Here is a 23,834-nt window from a genome sequence, read left to right as displayed (position 1 = left end):
TTTCTTTTCAAATCAAGCATGAACTGATTTATTTTACTCATGTGTGGGAGTAGATAGCTGGACATTACAAAATAACTCTGCTGATTATTGCATTTATTTATCCATCTACATTTTAATCATTTAACATTTCATAATCTTAAGTTTGGGAGACAAAGACCTCCACTATAGTACTCCCTAACATCTCAATGCCTTCCCAATCTCCTCCAACAACCAGAAATACCTAAAGTATGACATCAGTATTTCAAATCACCACGCCCAAAGCAATTGAGACAGTGTACAGAGTTAAAGCAGTGACTAATTACTAAAGCTGTGCAATCTTTTCAAAATCTGCTCTAAGTAATTAGGTGGGAGCAGTTAAATTATTGCTTAAGAATCCCTGCCAAATAAACCCATCATCTTTCTGCATAAGGTGACTGAACTTTGGAGTTTATGTAGGCTAACATGACCGTTCTGATGAAACATCATTAAACTAAAACAATGGCCCTAGATCTTCATTTGTCAGTGAGGGTGGGAATGGCTGCGAGCACAATTTGAAAGTAGCCTTCCCAGACAGAAGTGATGCTTCCCAGTGCCACTGGAACACAATACAACTTTCAAAGGGAGGTCGGAGTAGGAGAACAGGAAACCCATTTGCTTGCAAACAACAGCCACAAAACATTCTGTGGATTGACCAGGGAAAGTGAGAAGCGAATTTTAATTCAGCAAGTCTAATGAGCCCGGTAGAGATTATTGCACAACTATTGGGTTTGTGTGGGCAGAAATCTTAGATCATTTTGTGATGAAAACATTTATGACCCATTTATTCGCCCCATTAAGGCCACCCCGTGCCTTTGCCTCATAATCTGAAGGCAGTTCCTACCTCTGGCAATTTTGATATTGAGCTTGTTTTCTTTCAAAATTAGAGCACTTGAAAAATACACCATGTAACTGTGACAGGACCCAGAAATTTTCACAGTTTCACGATCTAGATGCTAAATTGGAAACCAACCTCATTAACACTGTTAATAAAATGTGAGGCTGGATGAACACAGCAGGCCAAGCAGCATCTCAGGAGCACAAAAGCTGACGTTTCGGGCCTAGACCCTTCATCAGAGAAAATCTCCCCTTCCCCTACTGCATCCCTAAACCAGCCCAGTTCATCCCCTCCCCCCACTGCACCACACAACCAGCCCAGCTCTTCCCCCCCACCCACTGCATCCCAAAACCAGTCCAACCTGTCTCTGCCTCCCTAACCGGTTCTTCCTCTCACCCATCCCTTCCTCCCACCCCAAGCCGCACCCCCAGCTACCTACTAACCTCATCCCACCTCCTTGACCTGTCCGTCTTCCCTGGACTGACCTATCCCCTCCCTACCTCCCCACCTACACCCTCTCCACCTATCTTCTTTACTCTCCATCTTCGGTCCGCCTCCCCCTCTCTCCCTATTTATTCCAGTTCCCTCCCCCCATCCCCCTCTCTGATGAAGGGTCTAGGCCCAAAACGTCAGCTTTTGTGCTCCTGAGATGCTGCTGGGCCTGCTGTGTTCATCCAGCCTCACATTTTATTATCTTGGAATCTCCAGCATCTGCAGTTCCCATTATCTCATTAACACTGTTTCTGTCTTCACAGATGCTGCAGATTTGTTAAACATCTCCAGTGTTTTCCACTTTTACTTTAGACTTCCAGCATCCACATGACATTTCTGTTAACATGACATCTGTTGTTTATGCATTTGATAAACCATAAAGCTATAAATTGAAGATTGTAAAGCATAAATTGTAATGCATATCTTGGGTTTCCATATGGGTGCAGCATTATGTGATCAAGCTTCGGCACTTACCACCTACATTGAAAATGGCTTCCAAAAAATATGTTAACAGGCACAATGCTATTGACCTCACAACTGCCTATGAGAATGTGGCACACTGGCCTGTTCCTAAAGGTCCAAAGTGCTTCCAACCTGGATCAGGAGTGTGTTGAAACTCTCCTCACTAAAGCTGATTTCTAGCCCATCTTCGACAAGGTTGACGTACATGGGGAAGACTGGACAACAAACAGGGCTCAATGCTAGCATCCAACTTTATTACATATTATCTATACATGTAAAATAGTCTGTCAGTAATTACATCTTGCAAGTTCATCAAGCCTAATAACATCTGTTGCGCCACCTAATCTCCATCCTTCTGTGCCCTGGACCCGATCCTGAATGATGTTACAAAGTTGACAGGCAATTGCAACACATGACATCTCACTTCGATCCTCTCTCAAACTAAATCTAATTTATTTCTCCTCTACGATGTGTTAAAAAACAATTATATGGATGGTCAGAGACTCAAGCATGATCCCAACATGACGTGCTGGGAAGGACTCTAGATAGGATGTTGTCCTTCCAGGACCATCTGAAGAAAGCATCAGAAAAGGTCATAATCCAAAACAACTGGTTGACCAATAAACAAACTTGCTGAATGTATGTCAGGCACTGTAGTGAAAGAAGTCTGCCATCTTCTCCTAGTCTGGGCTATGGCTCCAGACTCACAGCATTGTGTTTGATTTTTAACTGCTCCCTGGGCTACCAGAGATGGACAATCAATACTAACCTAGCCAATGATGCCCATATCATCGAAAGAAATTAAATACAAACAACACTCTGGATTTCAATTTTTGACCTTTTATACCCCACTGCACAAGAGTCCTATCTGGCAGAGGTCACCATACACAAAGATATCGTGTTAACACTCAATTAAATGTAACAATGAGCATCATAACTGAAACCCTCCATTGAACACCTGCGCCTTGGCTTCCTGTCCTCACAAGCACTAACCTCTACACATCTGTTGACTGACGAGAACCCACAAGCCGGTTCGAACTATTTCTATTACTTCAGAAAAATCATTCTAGAATGACATATTCCATCCACCTTCTGCTTGCCTTTTATCTCAGTGCTTCACATGGAGCAACCTTCCTGAGCAAGACCCACCAACAGACGTCCTTTGGATCAACGAATAAGAAATGTGGAAGTCCTTAATAAATTCCTTGTGATAAACCCCATCTGTCAAATGGCAGGCTTTGAACTTCCAGGGCAAGAGGGCTCCTTGCTAAAATTGATAGTGCACAGCCAATCTGCACCACTGTGGCCACAGTACAAACCTCTTATGCACTTGCAGCAAGACTCAATAATGCTGCATCTTATTCAGGAATGCCCTCTCTACAGACTAAGTAGTGAAATAATCATCTTAAACTCAACAAATAAGGAGGCAATCATTTAGCTGCAGGGATTTGCATTCACCAAATATTTTTAAAAATTACAGACTTTTCATGTGTATACAGACTGATAGTAAATATTGGGGAAAGATAAGCTCCTTGCAAACACCTTTCAAGGTTAAACTTAAAATTTTGTCAGTTAAAGTTGAAGTTTATGATCCGATCACTATATGTCCTTGAATATAGTATAATTGAATTGAACACGAGTACCAGGAGATTCAGCAACATCCTACTGTCATCGTAAGGTTATCTTAGTTGCTTGAAATTATACAGTAGAAATGAACTATATGTACCTTACCATATTTTCTTAAAATGCTAATTTCAGAAAAAAAAACTAAGCATTAGATAGAGATAGTAGTAACTGCAGATGCTGGAGAATCTGAGATAACAAGGTGTGGAGCTGGGCGAACACAGCAGGCCAAGTAGCATTAGAGGAGCAGGAAGGCTGATGACAAAATGTCAGCCTTCCTGCTCCTCTGACGCTGCTTGGCCTGCTGTGTTAATCCAGCTCTACACCTTGTTATCTAAGCATTAGATATGTTTATTTGAATTAGCCTGGATCTGTGCTCAACTTCATTCATTTCTATGTAATAAATGGTTGACTCAATGGCCACAAAACATACCTAATGTGATCAATTTGCTTGATCTTGAATCCTTTCCAAACATAAGTGGACACCAAACACAGACAGGAAAACCGCTTATGGGATTAATATGTCGAAGATGTCATTCTAATATCTGGAGGTCAGGAAGATATCCTCTAAATATGCCAAAGAATGTAAAATATAATTTTGAGTGTGATTTATAAGAAGACCTGTGTGTCCCAGTTGTGGATGTGAACAAAATGCACAAAAATATTCTAAACTATTCCCAATAATTCCTTAACAAAAATAGAAATAACTGGAGAGACTCCGCAGCTCTGGCAGCATCTGCGGAGAGAAAGCAGAGTCATCATTTTGAAAATACTGATCATTTGGATCTGGATGCTCAGAGGATGGCAAGTAAAGACCAGGTCTCTGTCATTGTTGGAGGAAATAGAAGGGATGAAGGCAGAATTGTGGGAAATGGGTCGGACATGGCTGGAGCCCTGTCAACCACATTGGTAGGGGATCCTGAGTTGATGAAAAAGATGGGCATTTTTGACCCCCACGCAGGCATTATCAAAACAGATAAAGAAACCAGAAGAATGAAATGGAGTGTTTACAGGAAGCAGGGTGTAAGGATGTATAATCAAAGTAACTGTAGGAGTTGTTATAGAGATAGTAGGAACTGCCGATGCTGGAGAATCTGAGATAACAAGGTGTAGAGCCAATGAACATAGCAGGCCAAGTAGCATTAGAGGAGCAGGAATGCTGATATTTCGTGTCTGGACCCTTCTTCAGAAATGGGGGAGGAGAACAGGATTCTAAAATAAATAGGGAGGAGAGGAGGCGGATAGAAGATAGATTAAGGAGATGATAGGTGAAGGGGAGACAGACAGGTCAAGGAGGCAGAGTTGGACTCAGTAAAGATGAGCGTAGGTGGGGAGGTAGTGAAGGGATAGGTCAGTCCAGGGAGGACGGACAGGTCAAGGGGGAGGATGAGTCTAGTTGGTAGGCAATGGGTGTGGGGCTTGAAGTGGGAGGAGTCGATAGGTGGGAGGACAGGTTAGGGAGGCGGTGATGAGCTGGGCTGGTTTTGGGATGCGGTAGGGGGGGGCAGATTTTGAAGCTTGTGAAGCCCACATTGATGCCATTGGGCTGCAGGGTTCCCAAGCGAAATATGAGATGTTGTTCCTTCAATGTTCGGGTGGTATCATTGTGGCACTGCAGGAGGCCCAGAATGGACATGGCATCCAAGGAGTCGAAGGGGGAGTTCAAATGGCTCGCAACTGGGAGGTGCAGTTGTTTGGTGCGAACCAAGCGAAGGTGGATACAGCAGATGCAGTATACCATGTTAGTAGATGTGCAGGTGAACATCTGTTTGATTTTGAAGGTCTTCTTAGGACTTGGGATGGGGATGAGGGGGTGATGTAGGGGCAGGTGTTCCAGATGTGGCCTCCTCTACATCAGGGAAACCAAGCGGAGGTTTGCGGGCTGTTTTGCAGAACACCTATGCTCAGTTTGCACCAAACAACTGCACCTCCCAGTCACGAGCTGTTTGAACTCCCCCTCCCACTCCTTGGATGACATGTCCATCCTGGGCCACCTGCAGTGCCACAACGATGCCACCTGAACATTGAAGGAACAACATCTCATATTTCGCTCGGGAACTCTGCAGCCCAATGGCAACAATGTGGATTTCACAAGCTTCAAAATCTCCCCTCCCCCTACCGCATCCCAAAACCAGACCAGCTTATCCCCACCTCCCTAGCCCATCCTTCCTCCCACCTATCCCTTCCTCCCACCTCTACCCCCACCCCTATCTCCGAACTACTAGCCTCATCCCACCCCCTTGACCTGTCCATCCTCCCTGGACTGACCTATCTCCTCCCTAATTCCCTAGCTTAACTGGCTCCATCCCTGCCTCTTTGACCTGTCTGTCTCCTCTCCACCTATCTTCTCCTTTATCCATCTTCTATCCGCCTCACCCTGTCTCCAATTCTGACGAGAGAGGGAAGCAGCACCGATGATGTAATCAACATACTGAAGAAAGGGTTGTGGATGACGGCTGGAATAGGACTGGAACAAGGAATGTTCCTTGTACCTCACAAAGACACAGGCATGACTAGAGCTCATGTGGTTACCATGGCCACCGCTTTGACCTGAAAAAAGTGAGAAGAGTTAAAAGAGAAGTTGTTCAAAGTGATAACGAGCTTGGCCAGGCAGAGGAGGGTGGTGGTGAATGGGTATGGTTCAGGCGTTTTCTCCAGGAAAAACTGGAGATCCTTGAGACCATTTGATGGTGGATGGACTTGTAAAGGGATTGCACATCCATGATAAGGAGGAGGTGGCTGGAGCCCGCAAAGTGAAAATTCTGAAACTGATGTGAAGCTTTAAAGAATCATAAATACAAGTGGGAAAGTACTGGGCGAGGGGAGAAAAAATTTCAAGTTGAAGTAGGAAGAAATAAGATCTGTGGGGCAGGAGCAGGCAGAAACAGTAGGTCTGCCTGAGCGGTGCCGTTTGTGGAGTTTGGGGAGGGGACAGAAGCAGGGTCTGCAGGGTTGGGTCCTTGAGCTGGGAAACTGTTAAGGGTTAGAGCCTGAGATGAAATGAAATTACTGATCATTGTGGACACAATGGCTTGGATTTCAATCATGGATCAAGGGACAGAGAAGGAGGTAGCTCAGAGCTGGCGCATAGCCTCTGCATGCCAGAGCACAACAGCACCACCCTTGTCAGCAGGCTTCACTGAAAAGTTAGGGCTCGATCTGAGAGTGCAAAATGCAGTCAGTTCAGAGGAAGAAAGGTTCAAATGGGTGAGGGGGCAGAGAAATTAAGGCTATCAATATCATAAGTCGAGAGCAGGTAAAAGGCCAGGAGGAAGTATCTAGATGGGGGGAAGAATATTGGAGATGGGCGATGGCACCTGTGGCTGGGGAGAAGACTCTTGCCCAAAGAAATGGACTCAGAGACGGAGGCAACGGAATAAAAGTTCAACATCATGTTGTTCCCAAAATTGATTGAGGTTGGGGCACAGAGGGATAAAACAAAGACCTTTAGGTGAGTTTGATCATTTCTAATTGGAACGTAATATAATTGTTTGAAGATCTGTATGCCCACTGCAGCAGTCTGTACAGCAGTATGTCACTCAGTTATGCTTATATCCGCGTCACCAACTCACAGAATCCTTTGGGGAACAACATATCTACTATTGTTCTGGGTAACTGGTCTAATTGTTTCAGACTTACGGATGTTGCCCCTATGTCTACCCGACTCACTATGTGGTTGGAACATCTGTCTGTGCTGAAGTCACGTTCTAGGTGACGGTGTGTTTGTGTTAGTATCACTACTCTGTGATATCATTGTGGGTGTCTGCAGTCACTGAGTCATTGCAGAACATCATTTTTTATCTCGGTGTTAAATGAGGAGATGAAAATACAGGATGCCTTAATGACATTAAACCAAATCAATTTTTCAAAGAACAAAAAGTGACCAGTAATTAAGATCAAGACATTCTATTTATATCAAGAAGATCACTGAGCTTAAGGCCCCTCCCAAACAAATTTCTCTTTTAGCAGATGGGTAATAAATAAGTGCATTAGAATGTTTCCCAGTAAATTTTTTCATCAATTTTTGTCAGAGGATCAGAGCACCCAATACTCCAGGTCGTAATATTCCTCAACAAAATTGACTTTGTCAGAAATTTCTGAGCAATAATTTGTAGCTCATGTGCACTGTACATTCAAACAAAACCATCTGTTCTGTGTTGTCTTCCATCTTTCTACGAGGAATTTCAAATATAAATAGAAATAATCCACACTGTTGTTGGATGCTTGATTTATCATTAGAACATTGAAGATAAGACCAAAGGGCTTTGAAATGGAAGTAAGTTATTCAGTCGTTTAAGCCAACTCCACCATTTGATAAAATCATGGCTAATATAATGGTTGTCTCATCTCCACCGTTGGGTCTGCACACCATCCCACACCTACACCCCAACCTTTGACTTCCTTGTCTATCAAAAATCGATTCAACTCAATAAATTCAGTACTTCAACCTCTACTGCTTTCTGGGAATTAGGATTTCTCAGGTAAGTAAAGTAAGTAGCGACGATGTTTGAAATAACCCAATTCTTAATGTATGCAATTCCTCTTTACAAACATCTAAAGACCAAACTGAAGGAAGTAACCACTGTTGGAGTTTGGTTCTGCTGTCAAAGCAATACTCAAAGACAGTGAAGAAAACATTCCATTTGTAGATTTTAACTCAGATGAACCAGATAGTGCTGGAAAATCTTCAAATATTAATGATATTTTAATAATCACTCACTCATTAGGGATAAACTACCTGCTTGGGTTAGTTTATTTAAGATAGTAAAACACATTATAAGTTATGAATCATACATTAGAGCAAATCAATTGTTTTCTGTCTGTGCAGCTTACCATCTCAAAGCTGATTCACTGGGAGGCAGGGTTGCAACATTGTGTACACACAGCATATGGATTCCATAGAGGTGAGTTCTCTCAAAGGCAATGCACACATTCTACACCTACCCCAATTTCAAAAGAAAGTTTAACTATTTACAATAACAAGTCAGTGTATGATTCTCTAATACATTGGTAATTCACAGGTATGTCCGGATATCATGATGGTGACTTTGTTTGGAGGTATCGTTGATTGCCCACAGTTACCAGAGGTATTCATAGAATCATAGAATCCCCACTGTGTGGAAGCAGGCTATTTGGCTCATCAAGTTTCCACCGACCCTCCGAAAAGCATCCCACCCAGACCCACCTTCTCACACTATCCCCGTAACTATACATTTCCCATGGCTAATCCACCTAAACTGCACATCTGGGGTCTTCAGGGGCCAGTCTTGACAATGCTTCCTCCTGGGTTTGCAGGGGACCAGAGGCTGGCTGCTCGACAGTCAGCTACTTCTCCACAGATAACATCACCAGACTTGTGGACCCGCAAAGAAAGACTTCCTGATCTGTGGTTGGCAGTGGTGTGCAATAATTGAAAGTGATAGCAAGATTAATGGAGGAATGGCAATGCAGACTGGTATGTGCTCGCTTGGCAGGATGTGATTCTGGTATTCTTCTGCCAGGGTTAAGATGTGCTCCTCACAGTGGGTGAGGGCATGGATGTCAGGCCCTGTTTTGATCTGTCTTCTCCTGCTATGAGTAAAAGAGGAGAATTGGATGATGTGACAGTAGGCACAGTCATTAGTCCTGGTGCATGTTGGGAAAAGGTGATGAGGCATTCTGAAAGATTGAGGAGGCAGCAGGGAGGGCATACAGGGGTGGTAATGGAGGAGACTAAAGGGGAATAGTGAGTGAGGGAATGTGTTGCTGGATGATGAGGCACGAGAATTAGTGGGAAATACGTGCATTGGCACTGATAGATCAGGTTGGCAAAGTCAGGTGGCGCAGACACATCTGTCAGTTCTTCAGAAGAGCACATTTCTCTGACGCACCGGCTCTCCCTCAAGGCATTCAGGTTCTTGTCAGATAAGAGTGGTGCCAAGATCCCTTTCTATTACATGCTCATATATGGATTCTGTCCATTAACAAGCAGGGCAGCTTCAGAATGCTTGTGTTCATCCAAGTTTTTAAGGCTGAGTGCACAGATGCTGTGTAGTGATTTGTAATGGGGTCAGTCAGGTGGACCTTATATAATATGAGTTCCCTGATTGGGGCTGTTAATCTGGTCCAATCAGGGAACCCTGGCTAACAGGCATAAACAAGTGTGTCAGACATCCTGTTCCCTCGGACAGCTGGCTCTGACCAAGCTGGATCAGTGTCAAGGACTCACCACATGTGAATAAAGAGTGACTTGGCGACAGGCTACCGGCTACCAGCCTGTGTGGAGTTATTTTGTGCTGGAATTTTGTTGGGTATTGCTGAATGGTGAGTCGCTGCTGGGATGACACAAGGAAAGAGGAGGCAGAAGTCAGATGAGAAACATCCTGGGGGCACAACGCATAATCAGGAGACAAGTTTGATTAGACATGGGGAGAAAACCTGCTCAGCCTTGAAATTGGAAACCCTCTAATATATTCAATCCACCTCAGACATAGACAAAAAAATGTAGGATTCAACCCAATGAACCACAGTATAAAAGTTATTAAAAGTGCATTCTAGCAAAATGATTCAGATTAATGTCTGCAGACACAGGGGCAGGCAGAGTTCCAACATTGCATTGCACCACACATTGTCCGTAAAAATATATTCTCTAAAAGAGAAGGAACAAAAGAAGGTACATTTTTGGATAGACAGTGTTATTTTGAATCCGTATTGAGTTTTCTTCTTTATCTTCTTCAAAGTTCTGAAGAAGCTCCTATTGGGCTCAAGTGCTAATTCTGTTATTCTGAACAAATACTGCCTGGAACTGTTCAGTTTCTGCAGCACTTGTTTTTATTCTATGTCAGATTTGCAGTATCCGCAGTATTTTGCTTCTATTTTGGAGACTCTAACACCTAAGCGAGGAGATTCTAACCTTGTCTTTATGGATTACATTGATACCAGCTGCATATGATGCAACAGTTCCAAAAAAATAGGTGCAACTAACAGACAGCAACTCAAGCTGAGATCGAACGCAGGTCCCTGGTGCTATGAGTTAGCACTGCTAACCACTTAGCCACCATGTACAATGCAGCAGGATAACATAGTAAAAGCATTTGACTGCATTGACAACATGGCTGACTGTCTGAAGATAGTCAACACAGCAGGTAAAGATAATTGAGCTTTTCCAGAGTTAACTCCCAAGATTTTTGAAGGCATTTTACTGCACAGGATCAGATCAGTGTTATGCGTGAACAATTTTAAAATGTAGAGACATCTTACACATATGTATTGAGTTCTCTTTTTTTTGTATGATGCCCATTTGCAAGCAGAACTGAGTTATGTAGGGACCCCCTTTGTTAATCCAAAGCTCCACGTTACATAAATTCTTGGGTGGGCCCCTGTAATTCAATTTGTCACACAATTTTACTGCATAGGCATATACATACACACAGAATATAATATCTCAGAGATCATTGACTCCCTACGGTGTGGAAACAGGGCCTTTGGCCCAGCAAGTCCACACTGACCCAAGGAGCACCACCCAGACCCATCCCCCTGTAACCCACCTAATCTACACATCCCTGAACACTACAGGCAATTTAGCATGGCCAATCCACCTAGCCTGCACATCTTTGGACTGTGGGAGGAAACTGGAGCACCCAGAGGAAACCCACACAGACACAGGGAGAATGTGCAAACACCACACAGACAGTCACCTGAGGCTGGAATTGAACCTGGGTCCCTGATGCTGTGAGGCAGCAGTGCTAATCACTGAGCCACTGTGCCGCCCCAGCTCCAAGAATCTCAGGGTTAGATATTTTCATTCATGAGAAGAAATCTTGAATGAATACAGTAGAACAAATGGATTGAAAAATGTTGATTAGAAGTTACCAACTGTGGCACAGAATTTTTGTATCATTCATAAACCTCGCCTTCATCAGCATGCAACAAGTTTACACTTTGGCATCAAGGTCCTACCTCTGCCAAGTTTCTATGAAAAGTACATTTTGAAAATGCACGGTTCTTTCACTGTCTGACTGCCCTCAAATCCGTCCTATGCAAATTGGCGAGGCATCGAAATACCTTTCAGGGAAAAGTAATGTAATCGCTGAGTTAGAATTCAACAGATGTCCAGCCACTGAAATCACTGCCAAATGTTAATTTTACAGCAACTTGAATTAATCCAGCCTCAGGGGAGAGGACATGTCTCATTACGCTACTATCATACTAATTAAGCTAAATTAAACTGCTTGTGGTAATAATTTAGATATTAAATATATTTTATATATTGCCTTGTTTATTTTGTACATATAGTCAAAGCGATGAATCCCAGTCAGTCAAATAGGCAGTGTGACAGGCGACATTCTGTTCATTATGACTGACAGTTCCTGTTCATCTCAAAGGTCAACTGCACTCAGCTGCTCTAGTGTCAGTATTAAAGGTGCCTGGAAAGAAAACCGTTTTGCCTTAGTCACCTCCACAACAAAACTAACCTGACCACCATACATGTACATGGTCTACAGTTTCCTGATAATTGCAGTGTATTTGTCTATCTGGGGCATATCTGAAAGCCACTCAGTTCTCCTCGATTCTGCATTCAAGGAAATTGGCCTGTCCTTGACTGTTGACAAAACAAAACTTAGGCATTTCAACCCACGCTTTGTCAATCAAATATTCGACCTCCCATAAACACTGGAGAAGAAACTGTGGAATATTTTACACACTTCCCAAAGCTTGGCAGCTACCTCCCTCAAAAAGACGAGGAGATCCAGAACCAGATTAACCGTGCCAACTCAGCCTTCTACACTCTGCAGCAGAGAGCATTTGACATGTCAACAAAAGTCCTTGTGTAGAAAACAGAGGTGTTACAATGTTGCAGCTCAGTGAGATCTAGACTGTATATTAATGATGCAGAAGAGTGCTGGAGAAATTCCATCAGCAATGCCTCTCCCATATTAACTGTATTCAAGAGGAAGATCATTGGACAAACTTCAATGCCCTTTTTGAAGCCAGTTCCACAGGCATTTACAAAACATTCTTACAAAATTGACTTCAATGGAATGAAGACTGTGTCTGGAAGGCTGAAAAATATTTTCTCACCAAATCCTGTTTGCTCAATTCTCAAATTGCCAAATTTCCAGGGCAGCACAAAGCAATGCATCAAAAACATTGTGAAGCTCTCCTTGAAGAATGGTAGAATTGAAATTAATGTCTGGAAGAAGATTGCTATCAATCATTCAGAATGGTGACAACTTGTTCATTAATCCGCAGCGCATACTGAGTCACAACACCTTAATGAGGCAGTGAAGTGCCAGAGATGGAAAAAAAAGACCCCACTATCTTATGGGACATCCTGCCTCATATGCCTAAAGGTTTGTGAGTCAAGTACAAATGTGCTTGTAGCAAATCAATGTCCTTTTTGCTATACATTGTGAAGATTTTTAATTTCAAATTAAGTAAATGTTACAGAAAGACTCTACAGCAAGTCGTCAAAGAAGACTTTCAACTATTGTGTCATGAACTTCAGTTGCGAAGATCAGGAATAGTGAAAAATCATCTGATGCATTTATACATGCATTTAATCGTACTTGGGGAAATGTTTTAATCAATTAAGTCCAGAGTGCATGAAGACATCGAGAACTAATCTTATTCATTATTGTTCTCATGTAAGCATGATATTCCCAGTAATAACATTTAAATAAATTGGTGAAAGTTAATTCAGCAATGGTTCTGAACAGATATCCTTTTGAAAGTTTCAGAATGTTTAAAACAAAACAACAGAGCAAAGGCGACAAAGTTTCAAGGAGAGGGGGTGGGAGCAGTGTGATAAATTGTTATGTCCAACATGAACTTAAACCATATGTGCCCTAATCTTTCATCTGTCCATTGAGAATGTGTCTACGGGTTAAAATTACATGGTACTGATCACGAGGTTCTTGAACACACAGTTTACTGCTATCCAAGTTGTTCTAGCAAAAATAAAATAGAAAATGTGAAAGCCAAGCATACAAAACTGCAATTTAAACAAATGGTCAATGAGGGAATAGCTTTAATGTTTAATGGGAAAGCATAAATATAAGGGTCAAAGCATATTAATTTAATTGGCACACTCAAAGTATATTTTCATAAATATTCATCCCACATTTGAATGTGGTTCTAAGGCAGTTTCTAATGTCTGCATGCGACCCAGTCAAAACACAGTGCAGACAGTGCTAGGGCTGACAGACAACAATACATAATTGTGGGTGTTCTTTTACTAGTATAACCCAAACCTCTCGCATTGTTACCAAATTAATAAAACGTAATGATTTGCAGCGACTTTTCCTGCATTTATAATGACTTCACTGATAGTTTGGACTAAATGTTCTTTGCAGTATGAGAACAATAAGGTCATGGGTCATGTAGTTACTGTATTTTAGTTGCCCAATGTGGCACAGTATGTCCTATTTCTGAACACCCACCTTCTGGTTTATGCAGCATCTGATTAAAATAGTGCAATCAGATTTTATAACTGCTTGCAGTGTTGAGCTTAAACCAGACTCGGATTGTTGCAGAAATGTTATCTGAAATAAAGGTCAGCCTTCTCCAACAGGATAAATGTATACCTCTTCATTTTTCTGTGTTTTTCCTTCGCTTGGAGAAAATGAAAACACTTTTATAAATAATAAATAATAAGTAAGTGTAACGGCTGGCCTTGGTTGAGGTGGAGCCTAATTAGTACACAAGTCCACTCCAATAGTCGGCTCCTGAGCATTTTAAAAACCTGACTTGCTGATGCCAGTTTCCATATCTTGTACACATATCTTGAATGTTCTGCTTTAGGTATCCCACATGTTCTAGCTTCGAAAATCATTGCAACCATTGAACGTGCTAGTCAGACTTCACCATCTTTCTCTCTTCACTCAGCTCCACCACTGATTTGATTGGCTTTGGTCTGATTTATTACTGTCCCATGTACCGAGATATAGCGAAAAATGTTGTTGTATGTGCTTTACAGGCAGACAATACCATACAAGTGCACCAGGGTAACTATCGCTCCTATTCTGGAGATAAAAGCCAATCTCCTTATAATTAATAGCAGTTCAGAACAATCTTGATTTCACATGTAAATGACCACCTATGATTTGTATTGCATTCCATTAGTTTTTGATTAATGGTATGGCAGTAATGCAAGAGCAGGTTTGAGGTGTGTACTAGCTCACAATAATGCGGTGACCAGCATTAGAGCTCCACATTTTCCACATGCCCAATAACATGCACCCGCTGCTCGTCTACATACATGCACAATTTCCTGTATTTTTCCACATCCAATTTTCAAATAGTCAAACTAAAAACGAGTGCTGGAGAAACTCAGCAGGTCTGGCAGCATCTGTAGAGAAAACACGAATTAATGTTTCTAGCCCAGTTCTGCTGTTTGTGTTTCTTCAGTGCTTTCTGTTTTTGTTTCAGATTTCCAGCATCCACAGTTCTTTGTCCAAATTAGTGAATTGCATTTGTAATGTTGGCAGAACACATTAAATAATTCAAAATGAAACTAAAACTGATCACAATAGGTGTGTCATTGAATCAATGTGAAATATCTGATGAAAAATTATAGATAACCCTATTCCACATGAGGAGTCTCCATACTGAGATCGAACAGGGACATCAGAGCATCACATTTACAGTTCTGATACAGTATTATATAAAATTAGAGCCTCCAGGACAGTGTCACACCGTTCAGACTACACACTTTCTGCTGCCATTCATAACCTGAATCATCTAATCCCATCACCACACATTACACTAAAAATATTGTCGTGAGGATTGAAGAATCTTCATTTTTTCTTGAATTTCAGAGCATAACCTTTTACTTAGTGTGGCTGTATTATGGCAGCTTTGTGATCACTTTTCTTCCAATTGCCATACCCCAGATGTACTACGTACTTCAGTTAGCTGGACACAAACGGGCTGTTAAACTGGCTGTTGTAAACATGTGACCTTTTATATTTGAGCTACAGACAGTACCAAGTGTCAAGCAAATACCAAATTAAATATGAACATTCACAGTCATCCATACATTTTGTTTTACGGCAAACCGATGCTAGACACCTATAGAAATTCCAGCTTTCCAGTTTGTAAATATCTCTGTCTCATTCTGAACAAAAGGATCATCAAAACTAATAGCAAACAGAAGTGAATGTATCCTATCATGTGCCACTGCTTTATGATGACGTATCTACATTTACAAACTCTAACTGAATCCCAAGGGAGTTAACCAACAACACAGGATGTTGAAATCAACATGTCCATCATCCCGCAGAGCTTTCCCCCCGCAGTGGTCGAGAACGCCCTTGACTGCATCTCCCGCATTTCCTGCAACACATCCCTCACACCCCGCCCCCGCCACAACTGCCCCAAGAGAATCCCCCTCGTTCTCACACACCACCCCACCAACCTCCAGATACAATGCATCATCCTCCGACACTTCCGCCATCTACAATCCGACCCCACCACCCAAGACATTTTTCCATCCCCACCCTTGTCTGCCTTCCGGAGAGACCACTCTCTCTCTGACTCCCTTGTTCGCTCCACACTCCCCTCCAACCCCACCAAACCCGGCACCTTCCCCTGCAACCGCAGGAAGTGCTACACTTGCCCCCACACCTCCTCCCTCACCCCTATCCCAGGCCCCAAGATGACTTTCCACATTAAGCAGAGGTTCACCTGCACATCTGCCAATGTGGTATACTGTATCCATTGTACCCGGTGTGGCTTCCTCTACATCGGGGAAACAAAGCAGAGGCTTGGGGACCACTTTGCAGAACACCTCCGCTCGGTTCGTAATAAACAACTGCACCTCCCAGTCACGAACCATTTCAACTCGCCCTCCCATTCTTTCGACGACATGTCCATCATGGGCCTCCTGCACTGCCACAAGGATGCCACCCGAAGGTTGCAGGAACAGCAACTCATATTTCGCTTGGGAGCCCTGCAGCCCAATAGTATCAATGTGGACTTCACCAGCTTCAAAATCTCCCCTTCCCCCACCGCATCCCAAAACCACCCCAGTTTGTCCCCTCCCCCTACTGCATCACACAACCAGCCCAGCTCATCCCCTCCACCCACTGCATCCCAAAACCAGCACAGCCAGTCTCTGCTTCCCTAACCTGTTCTTCCTCTCACCCATCCCTTCCTCCCACCTCAAGCCGCACCTCCATTTCCCACCTACTAACCTCATCCCACCTCCTTGACCTGTCCGTCTTCCCTGGACTGACCTATCCCCTCCCAACCTCCCCACCTATACTCTCCTCTCCACCTATCTTGTTTTCTCTCCATCTTCGGTCCGCATCCCCCCTCTTCCTATTTATTCCAGAACCCTCTCCCCATCCCCCTCTCTGATGAAGGGTCTAGGCCCAAAACGTAGCTCTCCGATGAAGGGTCTAGGCCCGAAAAGTCAGCTTTTGTGCTCTCGAGATGCTGCTTAGCCTGCTGTGTTCATCCAGCTTCACACTTTATTATCTTGGATTCTCCAGCATCTGCAGTTCCCATTATCTCTGCCCATCATCCTTATTTTGAAAATGACTAAAATTCCCATGGTGGTATAGCCATATTTTATTGGTTTGCTTAAAGGAACAAGTAAAAACTGTTTACAGTCAGCTCCATCAGGAAGTTATTGAACCAATAGTTCAATGATCAGGAACTCTGACCACAGGTTAGCTGCAAGCCAGCAAACAGCCAAGCAACATGAATTGAAAGTGGAAAATCCCAACAGAAAGAAGGACCTGTTCCAACTTCACATTCAACTGAGAACCAACCACTTCCAGATTTGACTTCAGGAAACCTCACAGCCCGCTGAATATTCCTTTGGTTTATATGACCCTCACTTCAACTTTAGATCATCATAACCATCCAAGAAATTACTAGCCTATCGTGCAGTAAACCAGAGGTGATAAACCAGAAGTGAAGTGAAATTAATAGTTCGTAAAAGTGGACTATCTTTAACTAGACCTTGCATTTAGTGTGTGAGATGTTGCTCAGTGGTTAGCACTGTTGCCTCACAATGCCAGGGACATGAATTTGATTCCATCTTTGGGCAACCACTTATATGGAGTTTGCACATTCTCCTAGTTTCTGCTTGGGTTTCCTGCAGGTATTTCAGTTTCCTCCCACTGTCCAAAGATGTGCAGGTTGGGTGGAATGGCAATACTAAATTGTCTGTACTGTCCAGGGGTGTGCAGGCTAGGTAGATTAGCCATGGAATATACAAGGTTACAGGGATACGGTAGGGGTGTGAGTCTAGGTAGAATGCTCTTCAAAGGTTGGTGTAGACTGGATGGGCCAAATGACCTGCTTCCACACTGTAGGGATTCTATGATTTTGTTTTGGCTAAGTGTCCAAGACTAAATTAACTTCTTTATTTTAAAAATTACTAAACCTTGCTGCTGGAATTGTTTAATTGGGATATACACAGCGAGGGTAAAAAAAATTAGACTTCTTTCAGACTGAGCACAAACTGTAAGATAACACCTAAATCTATCAATAACAAAGTGCATTCTGGGTAAGATGGACTCCAGCTGCACTGAAATGTCTTTCCATAGGATTTTCTGGCTCGTAAATGAAACAGATGTCTCTTATTTCTGAAGTGCAAAAATGGAGTGGACAGTTAAATAACAGAGATATAGGACGCAACAGACTATTGGGAAATCTGGCATCCCAAAATTCATCTCTAAGGTACTAAAAAAAACACAACCTCATTCCCCACCAATCAATATATGAACTTATGAGAAAAAATGCTTCAGACTCCCACATTGTTAGGACAGGACCCTGTAGATGGTACTAACATAATTAGAATATTGTAATAACACATGAAAGCGAACAAATTACTTTAAGTTAGTGGAAATACATGCGAGATAAAAATAAATATACGCCACAACTTCCTCTCAAAATCACAAATTGCTTAAAAAGCATGTTTTATAAATAGCGACTCTTGTTTTGAAAAGAATTGTTGAGGTTGTTTCATCCACAGTAAAGCATCACAGATTAACAGCCAGTTAATCAGCTTTTGGCAATGTTAATTGAGGAAGGAATGTTGGCCAGACATCTGGGAGAACTCTTTACGCTTCTTCAAATAGGACCATGGAATTATTAATAATCACCTGAACAGATCTCCTTAACTTCATGGCTCATCTGAAGAATACCTTTGGCAACATTATTGCATTCCTTCAGTTATGCATTGGAGTGTCAGCATATATTACTCAATCATAGAGTGGGGTTTTAAAGCTATAATCTACGGAGGGAACACCTTAACACTACGGACCCTTCATTTTAACAGCTAATGTATTGAGAACAGAAGAAATGGTTTTTGAAACCTCTCATAATCTTAAGTGAAATATATTTTTAATGTTTTATATTTTGTGCTCAGTGTTTGATTCAATAGTTGTTACTTTTTGAAGAAATTGTTTTCTTCAGATATTTTCAATTTACGTAGAAAGGCAACTCAAAGTTATAATTATTGTAACTGAAACACACTTAATGCTGCCATTTCCAGAGAGATGAAGTTCACTGTGCATGTATATAATAAGATCAGATCTCCATTCAGGTGAATGAACACTATCTGGCTTTATTCAATGCAATTATGATAACATGAGTTCAGGGACAGTTTTTTCCTGTTTGAATGAAAGGCAAAGCTGGTAGGTGTAGGGAATGCTGGATGACCGGAAAAATTGAAGCTCTGGTCAGGAAAAAGAATGAGGTATATATCAGAGAAATTAGGAACTGCCGATGCTGGAGAATCTGAGATAACAAGGTATGGAGCTGGATGAACACAGCAGGCCAAGCAGCTTCAGAGGAGCAGGAAAGATGACATTTCAGGTCTGGACCCTTCTTCAGAGGTATACATCAGGTATGGACAACCAGGATCGAGTGAATCCCTAAATGAGTATAAGGGCAGTAGGAGTATACTTAAGAGGGAGGGCAAAAAGAGGGTAGAAACATGTGATTGCTTGGGCTAATAGAGTTAAGGAGAATCCAAGAGATTCTTTAAAAATATTAAGGGCAAAAGACTAACTAGGGAGAGAATAGAGCCCCGTAAAGATTAACATGACCACCTATGTGTGGAACCACAGGAAAATGGTGAGATACTAAACAAATATTTTGTATCAGTAGGAGAAGGAGATTAAAGCTAAGGAACTTGATGAATTAAATAATGATGTCTTGAAAGAGTTCATATTACAGAAGCTGAGATGCTGGAGATCTTAAAACACATAAAGGTACATAAATCTCTGGCACCCAATCAGGTGTTTCCCAGATCTTTGTGGGAAGGTCAGAAAGTGATTGCTGGGCTCCTTGCTGAGATATTTGTATCATTGATAGCTACAGGCTAGCTGCTGGAAGACTGGAGGTTGGCTAATGTGGTGCTGCTCTTTAAGAAAGGCTGTAAGGAAAATCCAGGGAACTATAGACAGGTGAGCCTTACATCAGTGGTAGGTAAGTTGTTGGAATGGATTCTGAGGCATAGGATTTCAAGCGTTTGGAAAGGTAAAATTACTAATGGATAGCCAACATGGCTTTGTGCATGGGAAATCGTAGAATCCTTACAGTGTGTAAACAGGCCGTTCAGCCCATCGAGTCCACACCGTCCCTCTGAAGAACATCCCCCAGCTCTAACACCCCTCCCTATTCCCATAACTCTGCATTTCCCATGGTTAATTCACGTAGTTTGCACGTTCCTGGATATAACTGTCAATTTAGCACAGCTAATCCACCTTACTCGCACATCTTCGGACTATGGGAGGAAACCTGAGCACCCAGAGGAAACGAGGCTGTGCCGAGACTGGAGGGTTTGAGCTATAAGGAGAGGCTGAGCATGCTGGGACTTTGTTCCCTGGAGGAGCAGAGACTGAGGGGTGACTTTATAGAAGTCTATAAGATCATGAGGAGCATAGATAGGGTGAATAGCCATCAGAGATAATGGGAACGGCTGACGCTGGAGAATCCAAGATAACAAAGTGTGAAGCTGGATGAACACCACAGGCCAAGCAGCGTCTCAGGAGCACAAACTTTTTAAGCAAATGTTCACCTGCACATCTGCCAATGTGGTATACTGTATCCACTGCACCCGTTGTGGCTCCCTCTACATTGGGGAAATCAAGCAGAGGCTTGGGGACCGCTTTGCAGAACACCTCCGCTAGGTTCGCAATGAACAACCGCACCTCCCAGTCGCGAACCATTTTAACTCCCCCTCCCATTCCTCAGACAACATGTCCATCATGGGCCTCCTGCAGTGCCACAATGATGCCACCCGAAGGTTGCAGGAACAGCAACTCATATTCCGCTTGGGAACCCTGCAGCCCAATGGTATCAATGTGGACTTCACAAACTTCAAAATCTGTCCTTGCCCCACAGCATCTTAAAAAAAGCCCTGCTCGTCCCCTCCCCCCACTGCATCCCAAAACCAGCCAGCTCATCCCCGCCTCCCTAACCTGTTCTTCTTCTCGCCTATCCCCTCCTCCCACCTCAAGCCGCACCTCCATTTCCTACCTACTAATCTCATCCCGCCTCCTTGACCTGTCCGTCCTCCCCGGACTGACCTATCTCCTCCCTACTTCCCCACCTACACTCTCCTCTCCACCTATCTTCTCCTCTATCCATCTTCGGTCCGCCTCCCCCCCTCCCTATTTATTTCAGAACCCTCTCCCTATCCCCCTTTTCTGATGAAGGGTCTAGGGCCGAAACGTCAGCTTTTGCCCTCCTGAGATGCTGCTTGGCCTGCTGTGTTCATCAAGCTTCACACTTTGATATCTGGGGTGAATTGCCAAGTGCTTTTTGCACAGAGTAGCGGAGTCCAAAACTGGAGGACATAGCTTTAAGTGAGAAGGGAGAGATTTAAGGAGGCCCTGAGAGGTAACCTTTTCACAAGGAGGGTGGTGTGTGTATGGAACAAGCTGCCAGAGGAAGTGGTGGAGATTGGTACAATTACAACATTTAAAAGGCATCTGGTTGGGAATGTAGTTAGGAAGGATTGAGAGGGATACGGGCCATGTGTTGGCAAATGGGACTATGTCAGATGTGGATAACTGGTCAGCATGTACGATTTGGACCATAGGGTCTGTTTCTGTGCTATATGACTCTATATGATGGTAACAGATGGCATCTTCTGAAACCTTCAAGTGCTAGTTTCATTTAGTCTGACAACCTATAACATGACACCTGCACACTTGCTCAGCAGCTATGTTTAGAAGAAAGGTATCATTAAACTTTTACTCTACATCTCCCCCAAGTACTTTCACAGTCCTTCTCCTAACCATTACCAAATTCACCATGACACGGAATTCCTAGCTTCACTCTTCTACTCCCCTCTCCCACAAGTCTCGTTCACCTGAGGCACTATTGTCCAGTGATGCTGTCAGCTATTTTGCAGAATACCTACAACATATGCACTATCTCAATATTATCAGGAAGGAGAATACGGTATTGGAGTGGAATGGCACCTTCTCTCACAGTCTGTCCCTCGCTGTACAATAGTGAAGACTAATCCAGAAAAACCTGGCCAACAGGGAAACCCCCCCATCCTTGAGCTATCACAACCTCTGAAAGATGAATGTGACAAATTGAAACACCTCCCTCATGTCTGTTTGTCGTGTGCTCTGAAGCGATGATAAATCTGATCAATGAAGAGAGCATTCAATGCCCTCTTCATCAATGCACAATGTGTACCATCTACAAGATACACTGCAGTAACTTACCAAGGAACCGCTGAACAGCATGACCTACACCACCTAGAAGGACAAGGCAGCAAATGATAGGAACGTCATTACCTGCAACTTCACCTGCCAGTCAGCAAAGGGGAAATTTTCCTGAAGGTAAAAGATCTGTCAATTTTCCAAGCCAGGTGCGACAAACAGGAATAGATGGTAGATGTCCTCCTGCTGAATGATTCATAGTATCACACAGTATAAAAGAGGGCCTTTGGACTATTGAGTCTGTACCATCAAAAATACACTACTTCCTGGTCTCTTCCTACTTTCTCGCACTAGGCCCATGCATAGACTTGAAAGTTGGGACACTTGAGGTGCTCGTCCAAGTATTCTTTGAATGTTTCTCGCCTCAGCTACCATCCAGGCAGTACATTCCAGATTCCCACAACTCTCTGGATGTAGTACAACGAATGCAAGCAAATCTTCAGCATTTTCTAAATCCACCAAAGTGGCCACAACATCAGAAATGTTTCAGACGATGGAGGTGGAAAGGAATTTTCCATCAAACATTACACAGGTATCAGGGTCACAACACACAGGTTCATGATATGGATGCTTTAGACATAATGGTTGGTACCTCATCTTTGATAACAAAAATCAGCTATATGCATTTTTAAAACAATGTACAAACACTATCAAGATAAATATGGTACATCCTGAGAAAAAAGCTTAAGTTCTTAGAAACAGCACACCAAGAGCTAGTTCAACAATTACAATCAGCTAATGAAAACCTGTCCAGGGAAAAGGATATGCTTAAAAACCAAATTGAATCATGCTAATATTGAACATCGAGAAATTGTTAATCCACATAAACAGCAGCTGGAATGTGCAACTGAATCTCCAACCATGGAAACACACTAAAGTGCTATCAGTAAGCAGTGGCTCTAGAACTTCCAGAGTTGAACAGGATTTGTAAAGCTTGAAGAAGCTTCAAGTCAAACATTGAAAGAGTGTGAACGTACTAAATGTGAACAGGATTGGAATAATCTAATTACCTGAAGGAGACTGCTGAACTAAAAGACCAGCTATTGGAAGTCACGCAACACTAATGGATTCCGGAGACAAAGAAAGAGAAGATTATGGTAAGTTTCCACAAATGCTTTACAGAGACAGCCAGTGTCCTTACGCAACTGACATAACAAGGAGATACCTTGATTGGAGTGAAAGTCTTGTTTCACTGAAATATCCAGAGTTTGAAGATCATTGTGAATAATTAACAATGAGAGTATTTTACTGCAATCAATGAATGATGAGTTTTCATTTAAAAAGTAAACTCGAGAGCAAGAGACTATCTTGCAGAATATCTGGGAAAATCAAACGCTTGTTAATGATGGAAATCACCTGCGGAATGATGAAGATCTTTTGAAGAAAGGGTTAGAAATATATGAATATAAAAATGCAAAACTTAAAACTCTCAGTATCTGCCAAGTCCAAATAGTTGGTACAGACTAAGTCTAGTAGATATTCTGAATTTCCTGCTACTGCCCAACCTTGTATTCAGCCTGCAGGCTATGGTCATCTGCAAGAACATTTTATAGATTCTGGCCTAGAATTCTATTTCTTTGTTGGCACTGATGCACTTCTACTTTCTAATGGAGTTCCAGAGATGTTCTTGTTAGCAGAGGGGAAGAATAAAGCCGAAACAGGTACAGGCTTGATATCATGACCTACAGAAGGTGAAATGTCTACTTAAGGACTGGGAAGGA

General features: G+C 42.6%; 1 long non-coding RNA gene across 2 annotated transcripts in view; it reads right to left on the bottom strand.

Moving 5' to 3' along the window:
• Positions 1-23,282, bottom strand: part of LOC125455029 (uncharacterized) — a 139,444-nt gene extending 116,162 nt beyond the window's left edge. For both annotated transcript variants that reach the window (XR_009446165.1, XR_007248128.2), the window contains exon 1: positions 23,124-23,282. This is a non-coding gene — a long non-coding RNA (uncharacterized LOC125455029). The remainder of the gene's footprint in view (positions 1-23,123) is intronic.
• Positions 23,283-23,834: the final 552 nt, after the last annotated feature.

This window comes from Stegostoma tigrinum, chromosome 9 (genome assembly GCF_030684315.1).
Source record: "Stegostoma tigrinum isolate sSteTig4 chromosome 9, sSteTig4.hap1, whole genome shotgun sequence".
Classification (NCBI taxonomy): Eukaryota; Metazoa; Chordata; class Chondrichthyes; order Orectolobiformes; family Stegostomatidae; genus Stegostoma; species Stegostoma tigrinum.
This window is presented reverse-complemented; position numbering and strand designations above follow the sequence as displayed.